A 24,333-nucleotide genomic window follows, 5' to 3' on the forward strand; every position below is an offset into this window, starting at 1 on the left:
TTTTCTCCCTACAGCTTTTATACATCCATTCTCCAAACAGTGTAAGATGGACCAAGTTTTGTCCCCAATAGAATACATAATGTTCATCATCACCATATTCAAGAAGTATTCTGTACAAAGTCAATTTTCTAGTTAATCTCATCAATAAGGAAATCAAATAACTGGAGGAAATGGAAGCACCAAATTCATCAAGGTAGGATTCTATCTGAGGGAGGAGAATGTAGTGTGCAGTAATCACAGAGACAGTTTAAGCTCTTTCCATCCAGTTTGAAGCAGAACTCAGTTATAGCCCTGTATATGCTTAGATAGTGATCCATAGGAAACTGCATATGAACTTTATTGTGAAAGACCTTGATCTAGGCAGGGGTTGTCACATAATGGCTTTGATGTAAAATATTAGAAACACAAATAAATTTAATATGTAAGGTACCTGAAGGATACACTCTCTGGTTTCCTTTTGGATGATTCAAAGGTTGGTGGCTATGGTAAAGGACAGGGATCTTCTGCAATAATATGGGAATTTAAGCTGAGGCCAGGTCCATATTAAAGGAAAGACTCAAAGGTGTTCTATGACTATGGGTTGGAGATACACTAAAACGCAGCTGTAGAATTGGGACAGTCTTTGGGGGCTGTTTTCTTCCTGGAGAACTTGAATAGAAAATGCAAGAATGAAAAGAACATTTTAACCAAGATTATATTCTCTTTTCAACCCTAGGGAAATAGAGGCATGTGTGAAGAAAGGTGACACACAGTTCCCAGTCTCCATTTTATCTCTGAGGTTTAACATCTGTGAGCAAGATATCAGCATTCCTTATATTCAATTCAGATACTCAAAACAAGAAATTTTCCCCTTTGAACAAAATTAGTGATGGGGACAACTCCTCTTTTATTTTCTTTTAATTTTACATATTTGATTTCATTTTATGATATTCTATTTTATTTTGCTAGGATGTATGATTGTGCATTGTGCAGTGTGTGTGTATGGGTGTGTGGGTATATGTTTGTTTGTTTGTGTGTGTGTGTGTGTGTGTGTGTGTGTGTGTGTGTTTGTGCTATTAATATCTGTGGTGACAAGCCTGGGGAATGAGACACATTCATAGGAATTCCAATGATCTTGAGCCACCATAAGTATACTTAACCCATGTCCTGTGAAAAAGCACAAAGTGTTCTTTATTTGTGTGTGTGGTCAAGTAAAATTAAGTCTTTTTTTTATTCGATATATTCTTTATTTACACTTCGAATGATTTCCCCTTACCTGGATCCCCCCTCCCTGAAAGTCCCATAAGCCCTCTTCCCTCCCCCTGTTCCCCAATCAGCCCCTTCCTGCTTCCCTGTCCTGGTATTCCCCTATACTGCTGCACTGAGCCTTTCCAGGACCAGGAGCCTCTCTTTCCTTCTTCTTGGGCATCATTTGATATGTGAATTGTTTCTTGGGTATTCTGAGCTTCTGGGCTAATATCTGCTTATCAGTGAGTGCATACCACGTGTGTGTTCTTTTGCAATTGGGTCACCTCACTCAGGATGACATTCTCCAGTTCTACCCACTTGCCTAAGAATTTCATGAATTCATTGTTTTTAATAGCTGAGTAGTATTCCATAGTGTAAATATACCACAATATTTGTATCCATTCCTCTGTTGAGGGACATATAGGTGTTTTTCAAACTTCTGGCTATTATAAATAGGGCTGCTATGAAATTATCTTTATTTGGTAATGATTTTTTCTTTTATTTATTTATTTTTTTAATATTTTTATTTTATATATTCTTTGTTTACATTTCACATGATTTCCCCTTTCCCGGATCCCCCCCCCCATATGTCCCATAATCCTTCTCTCTATCCATTCTCCATTGACCTCCCTCCTTTTTTTCTCTGACTTTATATTCCCCTCCAATGCTAGATCAATCCTTTCCAGGATCAGGACCTTCTCCATACTTCTTCACGGGAGTCGTTTGTTATGCGATTTGTGCCTTGGGTATTCAGGGCTTCTGGGCTAATTAATATCCACTTATCAGAGATTGCATTCCATGTGTATTCTTTTGTGACTGGGTTACCTCACTTAGGATGATATTTTCCAGATCAAACAATTTGCCTAAAAATTTTGTGAATTCATTGTTTCTAATTGCTGGATAGTATTCCATTGTGTAAATATACCACATTTTCTGTACAGACTTAGCACCGAAAGAGTATAATATCTGCATCTAATCAGAGGCTCAGAAACACTAACGTCCATTACTAAATTTGAGTCCCCTCACATGCATCTTAGAAAGATTTACCTCTTCAAGTGTCCATACAGGATTGTTCTCCTCAGTGGTTCCTGGTAACGGGCCTGAATGATCCACTAGTCACCTTCAGAGCAAGTAAAGAGGGAGAATTGACTGAATGTAGAGGGATAACTGACACCTGCAAGTGAGGGTTTGATTTATATCCTGCTCCCTTTTTTATCCTGTACTCTCTACTTCTGCATCTGTAAAAATTATTCACTGTTTGCAATGTCAGTTGTCTCTTGTCTTCTTCAAGGAAGATGTCACTTATGTAGGTTAAATTTTAATAAACCTGAACATGGTATATTTCTAGGATTATTGCCTTATCTTCCTCTGCAAACAGAGACCTAGCTCTGAATTTTGAAGACATCAAAGACCAAAGCGGAAAGTGTAAGCATGTGCTTAGTGTGTCCCATCCTGAGTTCTCGGGTCTTCACTTTTATTCTTAAATGGAATTTCTTGGCCTGTTTTCCTATGCATTTGCAGGCTGGTCACACAATGTGAATCCATGTTCTTTACAGTGGACTCAATCAATGCTAATAACCATCTCTCTTCCACATCTAGGAGGATGAACCTGGAATAAGTTTGAAATAACTGCAGAAGTAGGTTTACGTTGAGGTGTCGTGGGATAGGATGTCAAACTGTGACTCAAGTGCTCTGAGAAGATAGAAAGCAATGTTGTCAAATATTACCATCTTCACAATCAAATTCCTGGTCTTGAGGAGGATGGAAATAGCCATTGCCAGAACCACTAAGCAGGAGTCAAAGGGTCCTTGCATCTGCTCAACCAGTATTGTATAAATGTTATGTCACAGGCATTAAGATAATGTTTGTTGGACTAAAGTTCCAGGAAATAAAGTCTTTATCCACACTAATGCTTTTAGTGCTGATGATGCCTCTTTCTTGATTTGTTCTTCCCAAACAACTGAGCATCAGTTGCTCTGAAATCTTCTACAGTGATTTAAATTCTTCATTCATTCACAAAGAAATGACCAACAGGCAAACTTTGGGTCTGTTTTTAGCCACTTTCATACATCTCCATAACATTGTCATACTGCTGAAATAAGTTCATACTCCCATGTCAAGCTTATCATTATGGCTCTTGTCACTACAGAAATTTCAAGCAGATAGTCTCTTCTTCTCTGCATATCTGCCATTTTACAGTAGAGTATGATCTCTTCTATGTGTCACCATTGCTGAAGTCATTTCTCTGTGAATCTTATCTTAGATATTCTGATCATTTGGGCTAATATATACTTATCAGTTTGTGCATACCATGTATTATCTTTTGTGACTGGGTTACCTCACTCAGATGATATTATCTTGTTCCACCCATTTGCCTAAAATATTCATGAATTCATGGTTTTTAATAGCTGAGCAGTACCCCATTATATAAATGTACCACAATTTATGTATCTATACATAGACTAAAGTATACCTTGCTTCTTTCCACGTTTTGGCTACTGTACATAAGATTGCTATGAGCATAGTAAAGCATGTATCCTTGATATATATTGGAGGATATTTTGGATATATTTCAAGGAGAGGTATAACTGGTTCCTCCAGTAATACTACTCCAATTTTCTGAGGAAGCACCAGACTGATTTCCACAGTAGTTGAACCAGATTGCAATCCCACCATAAATGGAGAAGAGTTCCTCTTTCTCAACATCATTGACAGCATCTTATGTCATCTCAGTTTTATATTAGCCATTCTGAGTTGGTAACTCATGGTTGTTTTGATTTGAATTTCCCTGATAACTAAGGATGATGAATATTGCTTTAGGTGATTCTTGGTTATTAGATATTCCTCAGTTGAAAATTCCTTGTGCTCTGTACACCATATTTAAATATGGTTATTTGATTATCTGGAGCCTAACTTCTTGAGTTCTTTATACATATATTAGATATTAGCCATGAACATCTCATTAGATGCTGAGAAATCAATTGAAAAAGTTCAATACCCATTGAGGGTCAGAGTCTTGGAATGATGAGGAATTCAAGGCAGAAAACTACACATAGGAAAAGCATTATACAGCAAACCAGTAGCCAACATCAAACTAAATGGAGATAAACTTGAAGCAATCCCAATAAAGCAGGAACTAGACCAGGCTGCCTACTCCCTCCTTACCTACTCAACATGGTACTCAAAGTCCTAGGCAGAACAATTAGACAACAAAAGGAGATCAAAGGAATATAAATTGCAAAGGAAGATGTCAAAATATCACTATTTGCAGATGATAGGTTAGAATACTTAAGTAACCCCAAAAATTCCACCAGAGAACTCCTTAATCTGATAAACAACTTCAGCAGAGTGGCTAGATAAACAATTGACTCAAACAAATTAGTAGCCTTCCCTTACTCAAAGGATAAGCAGGCTGAGAAAGAAATTCGGGAAACAACAACTTCAGCAAAGTGGCTGGTTATAAAATCAACTCAAGTGAATCAGTAGCCTTCCTATACTCAAAGGATAAACAGATGGAGAAAGAAGTTATGGAAATGGCAACCTTCACAATAGCCACAAACAATAAGGAGTATCTTGGTGTGACTATAATCAAACAAATGAAAGATCTGAATGAGAAGAACTTTAGGTCTCTGAATAACGAAATCAAAAAAGACCTCAGAAGATGGAAAAATCTTCATTGCTCTTGGATTGGCAGGATTAATATAGTTAAAATGGCCACTTGCCAAAAGCAATATACAGATTCAACACAATCCCCATCAAAATCCCAACTCAGTTCTTCTTGGAGTTAGAAAAAGCAATTCTCAAATTCATCTGGAATAACAAAACACCCAGGAAAGCTAAAACTATTCTTAACAGTAAAAGAGCTTCTGGGGGAATCAATAACCTAGATCTCAAGCAATGCTACAGAGCAATAGTGTTAAAAACTACATGGTATTGGCACAGCAACATGCAAGTGGACCAATGAAATAGAATTGAAGACCCAGAAATGAATCCACACACCTACGGTCAGTTGATCTCTGACAAAGGAGCAGAAAGCATCCAGTGGAAAAAAAGACAGCCTTTTCAACAAATGGTGCAGATTCAACTGGAGGTCAGCATGCAGAAGAATGCGAATTGATCCGTTCTTATCTCCTTGTACTAAGCTCAACTCCAAGTGGATCAAGGACCTCCACATAAAACCAGACACACTGAAACTAATAGAAAAGAAACTGGGTAAAACCATTGAGGACATGGGCACATGGGAAAAGTTCCTGAACAGAACACCAATAGCTTATGCTCTAAGATGACAAATGGGATCTCATAAAATTACAAAGTTTCTGCAAGGCAAAGGACACTGTGAAAAGGACAAAATGGCAGCCAACAAACTGGGAAAAGATCTTCACCAACCCTATATTTGCTAGAGGGCTAATATCCAATATATACAAAGAACTCAAGAAGTTTGACCCCAGGGAACAAAATAACCTTATTAAAAAATGGGGTCCAGATCTAAACAAAGAATTTTCACCTAAGAAATTCAGGTGGCTGAGAAGCACCTTAAGAAATGTTCAACATCATTAGTCATTATGGAAATGCAAATTAAAACAACCCTGAGATTTCACCTCACACCAGTCAGAATGGCTAAGTTTAAAAACTCAGGAGACAGTAGGTGTTGGCGAGGATGTGGAGAAAGAGGAACACTCTTCCACCGCTGGTGGGTTTGCAAGATGGTACATCCACTCTGGAAATCAGTCTTGCGGTTCCTCAGAAAACTTAACATGACACTTCTGGAGGACCCTGCTATACCACTCTTGGGCCCATAGGATTCCCCGGCATGCAATAAGGACACATGCTCCACTATGTTCATAGCAGCCTTATTTATAATAGCCAGATGCTGGAAAGAAACCAGATGTCCCTCAGTGGAGGAATGGATACAGAAAATGTGGTATATTTACACAATGGAATACTACTCAGGATTGAAAAACAATGAATTTATGAAATTTATAGGCAAATGGTTGGAACTGGAAAATATCATCCTAAGTGAGGTAACACAATCACAAAAGAATATACATGAAATGCAATCACTGATAAGTGGATATTAGCTAGCTCAGAAGTTCTGAATACCCAAGACACAAGTAGCATATCAAATGACTCCCATGAAGAAGTAAGGAGAGGGCTCTGATCTTGGAATGGCCTGATCCAGCATTGTAGGCGAGTACCAGGACAGAGAAAAAGGAGGGAGGTAATTCAAAATGGGTGGAGAGATGGTTTATGGGACATATGGGGAGAGGGAAACTGGGAAAGTAGAAAGCATTTGAAATGTAAACAAAGAATTTAGAAAATAAAAAAAATGGTGGGAAAAAATAAAAAAAAATAAAAATAAATATTTTTATTGTAAAAAAAAATCATATTTCTTGATGTTGATAGAGGCCTTCTAGAAGGACATAAATAACTCCATTAAAGAAATACAGGAGAACATGGATCAACAGGTAAAAGCTCTTAAAGAGGAAACACAAAAAAATCCCTTAAAGAAATAAAGAAGAACATGGGTAAACAGTAGAAGCCCTTAAAGAGGAAACACAAGAAGCTCTTAAAGAATTACAGAAAAGCACAAACAAACAAAAGAAGGAACTGAACAAATTCATCCAGGATCTAAAAGTAGAAGTAGAAACAATAAAGAAATCACAAAGTGATACAACTCTGGAGATAGAAAACCTTGGAAAGAAATCAGGAGCATAAATGCAAGCATCAACAACAGAATATAAGAGATAGAATAAAAAAGAATCTCAGGTGCTGAAGATACCATAGAAAACATTGACTCCACAGTCAAAGAAAATGCAAAATACAAAAAGCTCCTAATCCAAAATATCAAGGAAATCCAGGACACAATGAAAAGACCAAACCTAAGGATTATAGGTATAGAAGAGAGAGAGAAGTTTTAAAATTTAAAGGGGCAGTAAAAATCTTCATTAAAATTATTGAAGAAAACTTCCCTAACCTAAAAAAAGAGATGTCCATGAACAAACAAGAAGCCTACAGAATAGACTGGACCAGAAGAGAAATTCCTCCAATTTCATACTAATCAAAACACCAAATGCACAAAACAAAGAAAAAATATTAAAAGCAGTAAAGTGGGAAAGGTCTATTAACATATAAAGGCAGACATATCAAAATTATACCAGACTTCTCAGAAGAAACTATGAAAGATAGAAGATCTTGGGCAGAAATCATACAGACCCTAAAGAACATAAATCTCACCCCACGATACTATACCCAGCAAAATTCTCAATTATCATAGATGGAGAAATGACGATATTCCATGAAAGAAACAAAGTTACATAATATTTTTCCACAACCCAGCTCTACAAAGGATAATGGGTGGAAAATAACACCACATGGAGAGAAACTATACCCTAGAAAAATCAATAATCTTCTTTCAACAAACCCAAAAGAAGATAGCCACACAAACAGAATTCTACCTTTAACTACAAAAATAACACAAAGTAACAATCACTTTTCCTTAATATCTCATAAAATCAATGGATTCAATCCCCAAATAAAAAGACATAGACTAACAGAGAGGATACATAAACAGGATCCAACATTTTGTTGCATACAAGAAACCCACCTCAGTGACAAAGATGTTCACTACCTCAAAGCCAAAGGTTGAAAAACAGTTTTTGAAGCAAATAGTCCCGAGAAACAAGCTGGAGTCGCCATTTTTTCTCCCTCTGAATATTTTTTTGATTAGATATATCCTTCACTTATATTTCAAATGTTGTCTCCTATCCTGGACACCCCCTTGAATGTCTCATAACCCATCTTCCCTCCCCCTGTTTCCCAATCAACCGTCTCCTGCTTTCCTATCTCAGCATTCCCCCCACACTGTAGCATTGAGCCTTTCCAGGACAAAGGGCCTCTCCTCCCTTTGATGTCCAACAAGGCCATCCTCTGCTGACTATGTGTCTGGAGCCATATCCAGCTCCAATCAGCAAGTACTTGTGGGCATCAGTAATAGTGTCTGGGTTTTGTAACTGTATATGGAATGATCACTAGGTGGCGTAGTTTCTGGATGGTACTTCCCTCAGACTCTGCGCCACACTTTGTCTTCTTTTCTCCTTCTTTGGTAATTTTGCTCCCCCTTCTAGGAAGGACTAATCCTTATGTTGTTTTTCCTCTTCTTGAATACCTTTTGAAATATGAATTTTGTCTTGGGTATTCCCAGCATCTGGACTAATATCCAATAGTCAGAAAGTGTTTCTCTTTCTTCACATCCTCACCAGCACCAGCTGTCTCCTGAGACTTTGATCGTAGCCATTCTGACTGGTGTAATCTCAGGTGAAATCTCAGGGTTGGTTTGATTTGCATTTCCCTGATGAATAAGGATGTTGTACATTTCTTTAGGTGGTTCTCAGCCATTTGACACTCCTCAGGTGAAAATTCTTTGCTTACCTCTGTACCCCATTTTGAATAGGGTTTCTTTTTTGGTTGTCTGGAGTCTAACTTCATGATTTCTTTGCATATATTGTATATTAGCCCTCTGCTGGATGTAGGGTTGGTAAAGATCATTTCCCAATTTGTTGGTTGCTGTTTTGTCCTATTAACATTATCCTTTGCTTTACAGAAACTTTGTAATTTTATGAGGTCCCATTTGTCAATTCTTGATCTTAGGGTATAGGCTATTGGGGTTATGTTCAGGAAATTTTCCCCTGTGCCTGTGTTCTATATTCTTACCCAGTTTTCTTTCAATTAGTTGAAGTGTGTTTGGTTTTATGCAGAAGTCCTTGATCCATTTGGACTTGAGCTTAGAACAAGGGGATAAAAATGGATTATTTTTCATTCTTCTGCATGCTAGCAGCCAGTTGAGCCAGTGCCTTTTGTTGAAAAGGCTATCTTTTTTGACCGGATGCTTTTAGCTCCTCTGCCAAAGATCAAGTGACTATACTTGTGTGGTTTCATTTTTGGGTTTTCAGTACTATTCCATTAATCTACCTGCTTGCCGTATACCAATACCACACAGTTTTTAACACTATTTCTCTGTAGTACTTCTTGAGGTCCCAGATACTGATTCCCCCAGAAGTTCTTTTACTGTTGAGAATAGTTTTAGCTATCCTGTTTTTGTTGTTGTTGTTGTTGTTGTTGTTGTTCCAGTTGAATTTGGGTATTGCTTTTTTTCAAACTCTTTGCAGACTTGATTTGGAATTATGATAAGGATTGAATTGAATCAAACTTGCTTTTGGCAAGATTGGTATTTTTACTCTATTAACCCTGCCAATCCATGAGCATGGGGGAAAAGCACAGGACCAGGTGGTGTTAGTGCAGAATTCTATCAGACCTTCAAAGAAGACCTAACACCAAGACCCTTAAACTATTCCACAATATAGAAGCAGAAGGGACACTACCCAACTTATTCTATGAAGTCACAATTATGGTGATACCAAAGCCATACAAAGATGCAACAAAGAAAGAGAACTTCAGACCAATTTCCCTTATGAATATCAATGCAAAAATACTCAATAAAATTCTTGCTAACCCAATCTAAGAACACATCAAAATGATCACTCACCACAGGCATGGTTCAATATATGGAAATTGATCAATGTAATCCACTACATAAAAAATTTAAAGAAAAAAAACACATGGTCATTTTATTAGATGCTGAAAAAGCATTCAACAAAGTTTAGCATCCTATTAAAAGTTTTGTAAAGAACAGAAAATAAAGACTTTCACCTAAACATGTTAAAAGCAATATACAGCAAACCAGTAGCCAACATCAAACTAAGTGGAGAAAAACTTGAAACACTCCTGCTAAAATCAGGGATTAAACAAGGCTGCTATCTATCTCCATATTTATTCAATATACTACTTGAATTTCTAGTGAGAAGAATTAGAGAACAAAAGGAGCTCAATTTGGGCTCAAAAGGGATACAATTTGGAAAGGAAGAAGTCAAACGATCACTATTTTCAGATGATATGATAGTATAGTTAAGTGACCCCCAAAATTCCACCAGAGAACTCCTAAACCTGAAAAACAACTTCAGCAATGTGGCTGGATATAAAATTAATTCAAACAAATAAGTAGCCTTTTTTTACTCAAAGGGTAAACAAGTTGAGAAAGAAATTACGGAAAGGTCACCCTTCATAATAGTCACAAATATTACATACTTCGAGGATGACTCTAACCAAGCAAGTAAATGATCTGTTTGACAAAAACATCGAGCCTCTGAAAAAAGCAATAGAAGAAGACCTCAGAAAATGGAAAGATCTCCCATGCTCATGGATTGGCAGGATTAATATAGTAAAAATGTCCTTCTTGTCTAAAGCAATCTACAGATTCAATGCAAGCCCCATCAAATTTCCAAATCAATTCTTCATAGAACTAGAAAGAGTAATTCTCAAATTCATTTGAGAAAAAAAAAAAAACAGGATAGCAAAAACTATTCTCTACAACAAGAGAACTTCTGGGGGAATCACCAACCCTAACCTCAATCTCTACTAAAGAGCAATAGTGATAAAAACTGTATGGTATTGGTAAAGAGACAGGCAGGAAGATCAATGGAATAGAATTGAAGACTGAGAAATGAACCCAGGCAACTATGGTCACTTGATATTTGACAAGGGCGCTTAAAACATGCAGTGGTAAAAACACATTTTTAAAAAATGGTGCTGGATCAGCTGGAGATTAGCAGATAGAAAAATGCAAATTCACCATTCTTATCTTTTTGTACAAAGCTCAAACCCAAGTAGATAAAGGACCACCACATAAAACCAGAAACAGTGAGGCTTATAGAGGAGAAAGTGAGCAAGAGCCTTAAACACAAGTATACAGAGGAATATTTCCTGAACAGAACACCAATGGTTTGTTCTCTAAGACCAAGAATTGACAAATGTGACCTCGTAAAACTGCAAAGCTATTGTAAGGCAAAGGTCACTGCCAATAGGACAAAATGGCAACCAACAGATTGGGCAAAGATCTTTACCAATCCAATATCCAATAGAGGGCTAATATCCAATATATATAAAGAACTCAAAAAAAGTAGACTCCAGAGAACAAAATGACCTTATTAAAAATGGGTTGCAACCCTAAACAAAGAATTCTCAAATGAGGCAACTCAAATGACTGGGAAGCACCTAAAAAGATGTTCAGCATCCTTAGTTATCAGGGAAATGAAAATCAAAATAATTCTGAGATTCTACCTCAAAACTGTCAGATTGGCTAAGATGAAAATCTCAGTGACAGCAGGTGCTGGAGAGGATGTGGAGAAAGAGAAACACTCCTCCACTGATGGTGGGATTGCAAGCTGGTAAATCCACTTTGGAAATCAGTTTAGAGGTTCTTCAGAAAATTAGACATAGTACTACCTGAAAACCCAGCTATACCACTCCTTGCCATATACCAAGAAGATGCTGGAACATGTAGTAAGGATACATGTTCGACTATGTTCATAGCAGTCTTATTTATAATAGCCAGAAACAAGAAAGAACCTAGATATCCTTCAACAGAGGAATGGATACAAAAATGTGGCATATTTACACAATGGAGCACTACTCAGCTATTAAAAACAATGATTTTGTGAAATTCCTAGGCAAATGGATGGAACTAGAAAGTGTCATTCTGAGTAAGGTAACACAATCACAAAAGAACACACATGGAATGCACTCATTGATAAGTGGATATTAGCCCAAAAGCTCAGAATAAACAAGATACAACTTACAGAACACAAAAAGCTCAAGAAGAAGGAAAATCAAAGTGTGGGTGTTCTGGTTTTGTTTCTTTGTTTGTTTGCTTTTTCTGAGAACGGGAACAAAACACTCAGAGGAACAATTATGGAGGCAAAGTGTGAGGCAGAGACTGAAGGAAAGGCCACCTTTTCTTCTACGAAAGAGACTGTCCTACCTGGGGATTCATCCTATAAACAGTCACCAAAGCAACACTAATATGGGTGACAATAAGTGCTTGTGGAAAGGTGCCTATTATGGCTGTCTCCTGATGGGCCTTACCAGAGCCTAACAGATATAGGGGCAGATGCTAGCAGCTAACCATTGGACAGAGCTCATGGTCCATAATGGAGGAGTTGGAGGGAGGACTGGAAGAACTGAAGGGGTTTGCAGCCCCATGGTAAGAACAATTATGTCAGCCAACCAAATTCCCCCTAGGGCTCCCAGTGACTAAGCCATCAAATAATGGGTACACATGGTTCCAGCCACAATTGCGTGGAGGAATGCCTTGTCTGGCATCAGCGGGAGGAGAGATCCCTGGTCTTATGAAGGCTTGATAGATGCCCCTGCATGGAGAAATATAGGAGTGTAGGTGGGAGTAGGTAGAGGGACATCTTCTTGGAGAAAGAGCATATGAGGATGGGTTGGGGGTTTTCTGAGGGGGGGAACAGGGAAATGGTATAACATATGAGATGTAAATGAAGAATATATTCAATAAAAATGTAAAAAAAATGATTGTTAAAAAAAGAGTCTCAGAATCTCAGGTAGAGTTGTCTCCATAGACCCTTTGGGGACTCCCCCCATCACAGGTATCTGCCATTTTGTAGAGATTGACCCCCATGACTGACAGTTTCCCTTCTTTCTCCCTTGATCTCCCTGCATATGATCTCTCCTCTGCCCCCTCCCCTCTCCAACACATCTTTCACCTAGTCCTCTCCTTCAATAGATCTCCAATATCATTTTTCCCTTCTGAGAGTGTTTCAAACATATCCATTGAACAAACCTTGATTTTAGCTTTGTTGGATCTGTAGATTATAGATTGTTTTCCCCCTGCTTCATGGCTAACATCCCCTTATTAGTGAGTATAGGCCATGCATCTCCTTCTGGGTCTGAGGTAACTCACACAGGATGATACTTTATATTTCCACCCATGTGTGTACAACATTCAAGGTGCCCTTGTCTTTAAAAACTGTGTAGTATTCAATTGTGTAAATGAATTAGATTTCCTCATCTATTCATTTGAGGGACAGCTAGGTTGTTTTCAGTTTATGTTAATTACAAATAAAGCAACAGTGAACTTCGTTGGGTAAGTGTACTTATGGGAGGGTGGAGCATCATTTGAATATTAGTTTAGATGTGGTATAGCAGCTTTTAAGTTAGATCTATTCCCAATTTTCATAGAATGACAAATTGATTTCCAGAGTGGAGTGGTTGTACAAAATTGCCCTCCTACTGGCAGTAGAAGACTGTACCCATTGCTCCATAAATTCCCCAAAAGTTCTGGGGTTGAAATTTTGATATTAGCTATATTGATAGGTATAATGTCGAATCTCAGAGTCATTTTGATTTGCATGTCCCTGTTGAATAAGGACAATGAACATCCCTTAAGGTGTTTCTCAGCCATTCACCATTTCTCTGTTGAGAATTCTCTCATAAGCCCTATAGTCCATTTTTTTCATTTTTTTTCCTTTTTGTACTCCATTTCTTAATTGGGTTATTTGTATTGTTGGTGTCTAAATTCTTGTGTTCTTTATATATCTTGGATATTAGCCCTTTGTCAGATATACAGTCAATGAAGATATTTTCCTAGTCAGTAGGTTGTTCCTTTCTCTTAATGACACTCACCCATTATTTTTCAGTTTCAAGAGATTTATCAATTAGTCATCTTAGTGTCTGAGCCATTAGTATTCTGTTCAGAAAGATATCTTATGTACCAATGAGTTCCAGGTTATTCTCCTACTCTATGTTCTATTATAGTTAGCAAATATGGATTTTGTTGAAGTCTTTGGTCCATTTGGACTGGAGTTTTGTACAGTGATAAATATGGATGAGTTTTCATTCTTTTACATGAAAATAATGCAGTTAGACTAGCACCATTTGTTAAGAATGCTCTCTTTTTTCCATTTCATTTCTTTTGCTTCTTTGTTAAAATTCAAGTGTCCTTGGGTGAATGTGCTTATCTCTGGGGTTTGTTTTTAGTCCATTTACCACTCTTCATGTTTTAATATGAATATTTTTTTAGCTTTGATTGCTATTAATCTTTGGATAGTGCAGGTTGAAGTCACGGATAGTGATTATCTACAGAAGTTCTTTTATTTTTCAGGATTGTTTTAGCAATCCAGGAAATGTTGTTTTTCCATAAAAATGAGAATTTTTCTTCCAAGACCTGTAAAGAATTTAGTTGGAATTTTGATAGAGATTGCATGGAATCTGTAGATTTCTTTCAATAAGATGGCCATTTTCTCTATGTTAACCCTAATGATGCATGAATATAAGAGATATTTTCATCTTTTGTTAGCTTCCTCAATTGTCTTCTTCAGAGACTTATAGTTCTTGTCTTTCACTTGCTTCTATAGCGTTACTCCATGGTACTAATTTCATTAGTTGTGGCTATTTTAAAAGATATTTTTATTTGGCCCATCTACCACTTGTATGAAAGGGTAAAACTGATTTCTGTGCATTATTTTTTTTTTATCCAGCCACTTTGCTGAATGTGTTTATCAGTTGCAGGAGTTCTCTGACATAATTTTAAGGTCACTGATATGTACTGTCATTTTATCTGCAGTTACATTGACTTATTTCTTCCAATGTTATGCTGCCCATCTTGTTTAGTTGTCTTATTGTTCTAGTTAGAACATCAAGTATTATACTGAAGAGATAGGAAGAACAGAGACAGCTTTGTCTTGTCCTAAGTTTTAGTGGAATTGCTTTATGTTTCTCTCCATTTAATTGAAAGTTGGCAGTTGGCTGGTTTTATACGAACTTTATTGTGCTTTGGTAAGTACTTTTAACCCTGATCTCTCCAAGAAGGTTAATATGAATGGGTGTTAAATTTTGTTAAACTCTTTTTCAGAATCTAATTAAAGGATCATGTGGGGATTTTAATATTGTTTTCGTCATTCAAGTTTGATTATATGGTAGATTACATTGGTTGGTTTTCATATATTGAACCATCTTTGCATCAATAGGATGTATTTCACTTGATTATGGTGGATGATATCATTGATGTATTCTGAGCTTTGGTTTGTAAGTAATTTTTGAGTATTGTTGCATCAATGATCATAAGAGATATTGGTTTGATTTTTTTTTTGAGTCTCTGTTTGGTTTAAGTGTCAGGGAGACTGTGGCCTCACAGGTGAGTTTGGTAGTGTTTCTTTTATTTCTATTTTGTGGAGTTGTTTGAGGAGTATTAATATTAGCTCTTCTTTAAATATTTGCTGGCATTTTGCTCTAAAACCATCTGGTGCAGAGGCTTTTTTGGTTTGGAGAATTTTATGACTCTTTTTATGTCCTTATGTCATATTGAAATATTCTGATAGTTTACCAGATCATGACTTTCCTTTCATAAGTGGGATCGGTCTAGAAAATTCCCCATTTAATTTAGATTTTCCAATTAATGGAGCAGAGGCTTTTGAAGTTAGACCTAATGATACTTTGAATTTCCTCAAAGTATATTGTTAATATTTGGTCTAAGTATATTGTTAATCTCTCCAAAAAAAAAAACAAAAACAAAAAAAAAAACCTGTTCTTCATTTTGTTGATGACTTGCATGTTTGGCTTTTTTTCTAAATGATTGATTTAAGCCACTAATTTGATAATTTCTTGTCATAAACTACTTTTTTGTGTTTGCTTCTTGTTATTCTAGAGTGTTCAGATGTACTCTTAAACCGTTGGTATGAGAAAGCTCCAATTTCTTTATAATGGTATTCATTGCTATTATATTTCCACTTAGCATTCTAGAATGTCCTAAATGTCTTTCTTTATTTCTTTCCTGACGCAGTGATCATTGGTAGAATTGTTCAGTTTCCATGAATATGTATGGTTAATGTTGTTGAAATCTAATTTTAATCCCGTGGTGATCTGACAAGATGCATGGGAGTATTTCAATCTTCTTGAATCTTTTGAGTCAAGCTTTGAGACTAATTATATGGACAATATTAGATAAGGTTCTGAGAGTTGCTTAGAAGAAGATATATTCTTTTGCATTTGAGTTAAAAGTTCTATAGATATCTGTTAGGTCAATTTGAGCTATAACCTCTATTTGCTTTTTTTTTCTCTGTTTAATTTCTGACTCTATGACCTGTGGTTGATAAGAATGGCATGCTGATGTCTTCTTCTGTTAATGTGTGGAGTTAGATTTTGATTTAAGCTTTGTTAATGATTATTTTAAAAATTTGGTTGTCTTTAAATTTGGTCCATAGATATTCAAAACATTGGTGTAGTCAATTGATGCTTTTTTTTTCCTTGATGAGTAGGAAATGTTCCTCCCTGATTCTTTTGATTGTTTGGTGAACCCTTTTCCATGCCTTCATACAGAGATAATAAGTATCATTTTTGCTGAAATGTGTTTCTTGTATACAGTAGAATAATGGATTCTACTTGAGCATCCATTCTGTTGACCCGTCTTTTGATTGAGGAATTGATTCCACTGATGCTGAGGGATATTAATGACCAATGATTGTTATTTTCTCCTATTTTAATGTTAGTGCTGGTTCTCTCTCTCTCTCTCTCTCTCTCTCTCTCTCTCTGTGTGTGTGTGTGTGTGTGTGTGTGTGTGTGTTTCTCTTCTATTGCATGAAATGGTGTGGAAGTATTTATTTTTTCTCATTTGTTATTGTTGAGTGTGTGTGTGTGTGTGTGTGTGTGTGTTTCTCTTCTATTGGATGAAATGGTGTGAAAGTGTTTATTTCTTCTAATTTCTTGTTGTTGAGTGTGTGTGTGTGTGTGTCTGTGTGTGTGTGTGTGTGTGTCTGTCTGTCTGTCTGTCTGTCTGTCTGTCTGTCTGTCTGTTGGTAGTTAGGGTCACTAGGTTGGACTTTTCCTTCTAGTGTCCTTTGTAGGGTTGTGTAAGTGAAAGGCACTATTTAAATTTGATTTTGTCATAGAATGTTGTTTTCTCAAACTATATTGATAAAAATTTTGCTGGGCATAGTAGTCTGGACTGATATATGTTATCCCTTAAGGTCTGAAAGACCTCTACACAAGACCTTCTAGGTTTAAGATTTTCAGTTGAGAGATTGGGTGAAATTCTGATATTTCTTCCATTATATGTTACTTGTCCCATTCCCCATGCAGCATTTTTTGTTCTATATATGTACTCTTCTGATTATTATGTGCAGGGAGGATTATACTTTCTGATCCAATCTGTTCAGAGTTCTGTAAGCTTCTTGGAAGTTTATAGGTATTTTGTTCTTCATGTTAGGGAAATTTTCTTTGATGATTTTATTAAGAATAATTCCCTGACCTTAGAACTGGAAATATCCTTCTATTCCTTTTAGATTTGAGATTTCCATAGTATCCATAATTTTCTGGGTGTTTAATATCAGGAACTTTTTAGATTTTGACTTTTCTTTGACCAACATACTGTTTTCTTCTTTTATATCATCTACACCTAAGATTTTCTCTTCTGTTTCCTGTATTTATTGTTCAAGCTTATATGTGTAGTTTCTGTTCCTTTTAGTAGGTTTTCTACCTCCTAGATATCCTCAGTTTGTATAGAACTTGGATAGGTTTATTCATGTCCTACACTTGTTGGATTTTACTTTTCAATATTTATCTATATTTATTTGCTTCTTCTTTTAATGTTTCTGCATGTTTGAACTTATTTTCCAGCATTTACTTAGGGGATTTAAACGTATCCCCTTTAAAGGAATCTATCATCTTTATAAGGTTCAATATTTTTTTTCTTGTAATTAAGTCTCAGTAGGATACCCTGGGTTTGCTGTAATAGAATGGCTGGCTTCTGGTGGTACCATAGTGCCCTTGGTCTTATTGATTATATCCTTACACTCCCCTTTAGGCATCCAGTTTTCCCTGGTATACTCTGGATAATCCTTTTGCAGGAGGCAACAGTTCTCTGGAATTTGGGAGATAGAGGATGGTAGAGCGAAGAGCCAGAGAGTGGAAGTCAGAATACCCAACTCTGCTGTTTGTGGCTTATGCATAACCAACTGGCCAAGGAATGTCAGGGATATGTTCCAAACATGGATATTCCATGCATCTACAGTGGCCTTCTGTCATAATAGGGATTCCTTCAAAATTCCCCAGTCCAAAGAGCAAACACAGCGATAGACAATTCTCCTCAAAGAATCATATGGAAATCAAGTTTTCAGGCTGTGTCTTGGGCTGGGTGGCAGGGAAGCAATCGGTGGTGCAGGGTTCCAACTTGGTTAATTTTTAAGGTCTCAGATAGTTTCCATACTGAAGTGACAATCTTGGGGTTGCACAAGGCTGGACTGAAGAGTGAGCCCACAGCTAGACTATGGAACAGAAGAGACCTTGCAGAACTCTGATTGTTTTTATACCTGAGTTTATGCATCTGTATTTGGGGTGATCATAGGTCTAGGTCCTGGGTTTTAATTTTGTCTATGATGGATGGGGTTTTTGTTCTTTCTATTTCCTCTCTTATATTCTGGCCTATATGTCCTGTTGTTGGAGAGTGTGTCTTCACCCAGTTTGGGCCTGGAGTTTTGGTGACCTTCAAGGCCTGGAGTCAAGAAGGAGTCATCATCCATATTGGGAGCTGGCTTTTTAAGGCAATTACTGTATTTAGTCAAGAGAACTCTCTTAGGAGTTGTTTGCTTGACTTCTGGCCTACATGGGCCATGGTTAGAAAGAGTGTGTCTTTCCAGAGACATGGTTCCTCCAGTCATCATTGTCTGTGATTGGGCAGGATGTATCTGCTGGAATTGGGAACTTCTCTTCCAGCAAGTGTGGCCTGATATTTGGCATGGGATGTTTGCAGAGAGACTGAAAGAATGGAGAATGTTCATGGGCATATGACTTTCATAGTCTTCTGACAGTATAAGCCTTTGGATTGGCAGGGAGTGTCGCGTTTTCTTCACAATTTCTAGGAACTTTGTACTACAAAATACTTTTCATGCTGTGTGTTGTGACCCATGCATGTTCAAATGAACATTTTACAGTGGTTGCACATCAGATACCCTGCATAGAAAATATTTATTTTTCAATCCATAACACTAGTGAAATTATAATTATGCAGTATAAATAAATATAAATTTATTACTATATGATGATCACAGCTTAATGCACTATATTTAAGAGTGTCTATCTTAGGAAATTTGAAATATGCTATTTAAGAGGCTAAAAATTCATCTTTGACACATGACTGGCAAGCTTTTCCCAAAACAAGTCGAACTCCAGCTTTCATTGTATTTGTCTTTCTCTTCCAAATACTATCTTTTAGTTGCCAGAAGAGAGGTCAAGGAATGCTTAAAGTTCACTTTTCTTGCAAGTATTAGTTTATCATTATTCTAACAGTATGAGATGACTCCTACTATGTAATCAAATGGAACAAAACATACTGAAAATATTGGACATCTTCAAATAGTGCTTTGTGAAAATACAAATCAACTTTACTGGGGAGGAATTGAATCAGCAGACTAAAAAGATCTACCTAATTTAATCAAGGTGGAACTTCTAATGGAAGATGATACAGACTACAACAGCCAGGAAGAAATTTCAACCCAGATTCATACAAGGTTAAATAATGCTGAGTTACTTAACGTCCTCATAAGTTGATACTGATCCTCAGAAACTTGTGCAACTGCACTTTCCTGTTCTAGACAGAACAAATACCAGTCCATCAAAGATACACTTTTACAAAATTAAAAAGCAATAGTGATTTTTTAAAAAATGGCATGGTATTGGTACAGTGACAGGCAGGTAGATCAATGGAATAGAATTTAAGGCCCAGCAAGGAACCCACGCACCTATGGTCACTTGATCTTTGAAATAGGAGCTAAAACCGTCCAACGGAAAAAAGGCAGCATTTTCAACAAGTGGTGCTAGTTTAACTATCTTTGGCATGTAGAAGAATGTAAATCATTCCATTCTTATCTCCTTGTACAAAACTGAAGTCCAAGTGGATCAAGGACCGCCACATAAACCAGATTAACTGAAACTAATAGAAATCAAAGTGGGTAAGAGCCTCGGGCACATGGGCACAGGGGAAATTTTCCTGAACAGAATTCCAATAGTTTATGCTCTAAGATCAAGAATTGACAAATGGGACCTCATAAAACTGCAAAGCCCCCTTAAGGAAAAGGACACTGTCAATAGAACAAAATGGCAATCAAGAGATTGGGAAAAGATCTTTACCAGAGATAGGCATATTTCTGAGTCCATGTCAGCCTGGTCTACACAGTGAGTTCCAGGAGAGCCAGGGCTACACAGAGAAACCCTGTCTCAAAAACAAAACAAAACATAAATATCATTGCCAACCCAACGTTCATAGAGGGCTAATATTCAACATGTAAAAAGAACTCAAGAGCTTAGACTCCAGAGAACCAAACAGCCCTATCAAAATGGTTTAGAGAGCTAAACAAATAATTCTCAACTGCGGAATACCAAATGGCTGAGAAGCACCTGAAGAAATGTTCAACATGCTTAGTCATCAGGGAAATGCAAATCAAAACAACCCTGAGATTCCACCTCACTCCAATCAGAATCTCTAAGAGCAAAAACTCAGGGGACAGCAGATGCTCGAGAGGATATGGAGAAAGAGGAATGCACCTCCATTGTTGGTGAGACTGCAAGTTTGTACAATCATGCTGGAAATCAGTTTGGTGGGTCCTCAGAAAATTGGACATAGTACTGCCTGAAGACCCAGCTATACCATTCTGGGCATATACTCAGAAGATGCTCCAACAGTAATAAGGACACATGCTCCACTATGTTCATAGCAGCCTTATTTATAATAGTCAGAAGCTGGAAAGAATTTAAGTGTCCTTCAACAGAAGAATGGATACAGAAAACATAGTACATTTATACAATGGGGTCCTACTCTGCTATTAAAAACAAGGAATTCATTAAATTCTTAGGCAGATGGGTGGAACTAGAAAATATCAGCCTGAGTGAGGTAACATAATCACAAAAGAACATACATGCTATGCACTCACTGATAAGTAGATATTAGTCCAGAAGTTAATAATACCCAAGATATAATTCACAGACCACATGAGCTCAAGAAGCAGGAAGACCAAAGTGTGCAGGTTTTGGTGCTTCTTAGAAGGGGAAACACAATGTCCATGTAAGGAGATTCATGGACAAAGTGTGGAGCAGAGAAGGTAAGACCATCCAGAGACTGACCCACCTGGAGAACCATCCCCTATAGAGTTAACAAACCCAGTCACTATTGTGAATGACAACAAGTGCTTGCTTTCAGGACCACGAAAATAAAGGGGTTTTTGACACACAAGTTCTCTTACTGCTGCTGGTGTCAATTTCTGGACTTGTCCTTTCAAGACAATTAAGCATCAGTTACTATGTATTTTTCCACAGTGGTTTCTGCTCTTGATTCAGTCACATTGAAATGATCATCAGCAAATAGTAGTCCCATTTTTAGCCAATTTTGCTCATCTCCCTAATATCATACATCTCTTATTAGTCCTCACTACCTGTCCAAATACCTCTTCCTGCCTATCAATGTGCCCTTGTCACTGCTGAAATTTAAAATGGTTCTTCTCTTCCTATCAGCATAACAGCATTTTTGACCCAGATATCATTCATTATAGCACCAGACATTCATTAACTCATCTCTCTCCTAGTAAAACTGTAAAAATCTTACAATCTTTCTGAAAAGAACTCAAGAGGAAATAGGAATTCTGGAGCTCTCATAGTGAGAACTGCAACAAATGCAATATGAATACCCATAAACTATTTCTGAGTCCCTTTAAAGTCCATGTTCCATTCTTTGCTTTCACTTATAATATAATCTAGTTTCTCTAGACTGTGGCATCCTCATCTGTGAGGTAAAGTTATGATTTTTCTGCAACATAATACACACTAGCAGTGTGGATGGTTCTATTTGGGTAATATCAATGAAGACCTTTGCAAATTGTCATACTAAGTGGCACACAGAGGGGACTGCAGTTTCTTCAAACATTCTTTGCTTCCTGTCTGAATTCCCACAGTAAAGACCTCTTGAGGAAGTGAAGCAATGTTGTCCCTTCTCCTGACCTATGACATGATGGATGTTGTCTGAATTGTTCTTAAAACATATTTTTTAAAACAGTGTCAGACAAATTCAATTAACAATGTAAGGGAAGGAAGATATAAAATTATTTTAATGTAAGTCTAATCAACGGATAAATCTGGTGATTGTATCACCTTATATTTGCTACTCCCTAATAACAACATAAAGAAAACAAGATTTATTTTAAGGTACTTCTCAATATAATGACAGTTGTATGATACAGGGAGCAATACTTGTTGCTTAATATTGTTCTAATTCTCTATGCTTTAGGTGTTTCTTTTCATTGTGTCTTCTCTGACCTTCTTGAGGCTCTGATCTGTATCTACCAGCCACTTTCTTGTGGCTGGCTGACCGGAGTCAGATGTAGCTATCACCTGGGAGGCTCTCTTAGTGTGTGACAAATACAGAGGGGAACACTCTCAGCCAGCCATTGAAGTGAGCTAAGGGTCCCTATTGGGGGAGCTAGAAAAAGGACCAAAGGAGCTGAAGGGGTTTGCAGAGCCACAGGAGGAACAACAGTATGAGTCACCTAGTACTCCCAGAGCTCCCAGGGACAAATCACTCAACCAAAGAGTACACATGGAGTTGCCCATAGCTTCAAACACATATGTATCAGAGGATGGTCCTGTTAGAAAGCAAAGAGATTTTCTGAGGAATCACCAAACTGATTTCCAGAGTGGTTTTACCAGCTTGCAATCCCACCAACAATGGAGAAGTGTTCCTCTTTCCCCACATCCTCTCCAGCATCTGCTGTCCCCTGAGTTTTTCATCTTAGCAACTCTGACTGGTGTAAGGTGGATACAGAAACTGAGGTATACACACACACACACACACACACACACACACACACACACACACAATGGAGTACTATTCAGCTATTTAAAACAATGCATTCATGAAATTCTTAGGCAAATAGATGGAACTACAAAGTGTCATCCTGAGTGAGGTTACCCAGTCACAAAAGAACGCACATTTTATGCACTCACTAATAAGCAGATGCTAGTCCAAAAGCTCAAAATAAACAATTTACAATTCACCCAGCACAGGAAGCTCAAGAAGAAGGAGGACTTAAGTGAGGGTGTTATGGTTCCTCTGAGAAAGGTAACAAATTACCCACAGGAGCAACAAGGGAGGCAATGTGTAGATCAGAGGCTGAAGTAAAGGCCACCCAGCGAGTGCCCTACATGGGGATTCATCTTAGATACAGTCACCAAATCCTAACACTACGATGAGAAGCGTGTACTAAAAGGAGCATGCCATGGCTGTCTCCAGAGGGGCCCTGCCAGAGCCTTACAAATACAGATGCTACCGGTATTTAACTAGCAACCAACTATTGGATTGAGCTTGGGGTCCCCAACGGAGGATCTGGAGGGTGGTCTGGCAGAGCTGAAGGGGTAAATAGCCCCATGGGAAGAACAATTACTTCGGACACCCAGATACCCCAAGACTCCCAGGGAATGAACCATCAACTAAGGGGTACACATAGGTCCAGGCCAAAATGTGGCAGAAGGATGCCTTGTTGAGCATCAGTAGGAGGAGTGGTCTTTGGTCAGGTAAAGACTCAATAGAGGCCCCAATAAAGGCAAACAGATGCGGGGGGGGTGGGAGCTTGTTGGGTAGAGGGGCATATACATGGAGGCAGGGGGTAGGAGGAGAGGTAAGGAATCAGTGGGGAGGGGGGCTTTTGGGAGGGGGAATTGGGAAAGGTTTTACCATTGACAATGAAAATGAAGATACACACAAAAAAAAAAGATTAAAAAAGAAAAAAAAAAAGCAAAGAGATGAGAGACCCTTAGTCCTGGGAATACTTGTTGAGGTAATGTAGAGAAATACCAGGACAGAGAAGGGGCAGAGGGCTGATTGGGGAAGTGGAAATGGCTTATAGGATTTGCAGGGGAAGGAAGAACCAGGAATGTAAGTATGGATTCTTCTGTCTTTCATCCTTTGGGCCAAGCAAGCCTTGCTGACCAGTATTCAGCATTACAATACTTAGCAAAAAACATAAAAAAAAATAAAATAAATTAAAAAAAAACTACTCAACAATACTTCTTTCCTTGTTTTTGTCCAAAGAAAATGCTTTCTTTATATAATGATAAATAACATTCAGTAGGAAAAATAATGAATCTGTTATGGAAGTTATAAGGTAAGGGTTACATTCAAATATCCAGTCTCTTTATATTTGGCACCTGAGAAGA

Source organism: Apodemus sylvaticus, chromosome 4 (genome assembly GCF_947179515.1).
Source record: "Apodemus sylvaticus chromosome 4, mApoSyl1.1, whole genome shotgun sequence".
Taxonomy (NCBI): domain Eukaryota; kingdom Metazoa; phylum Chordata; class Mammalia; order Rodentia; family Muridae; genus Apodemus; species Apodemus sylvaticus.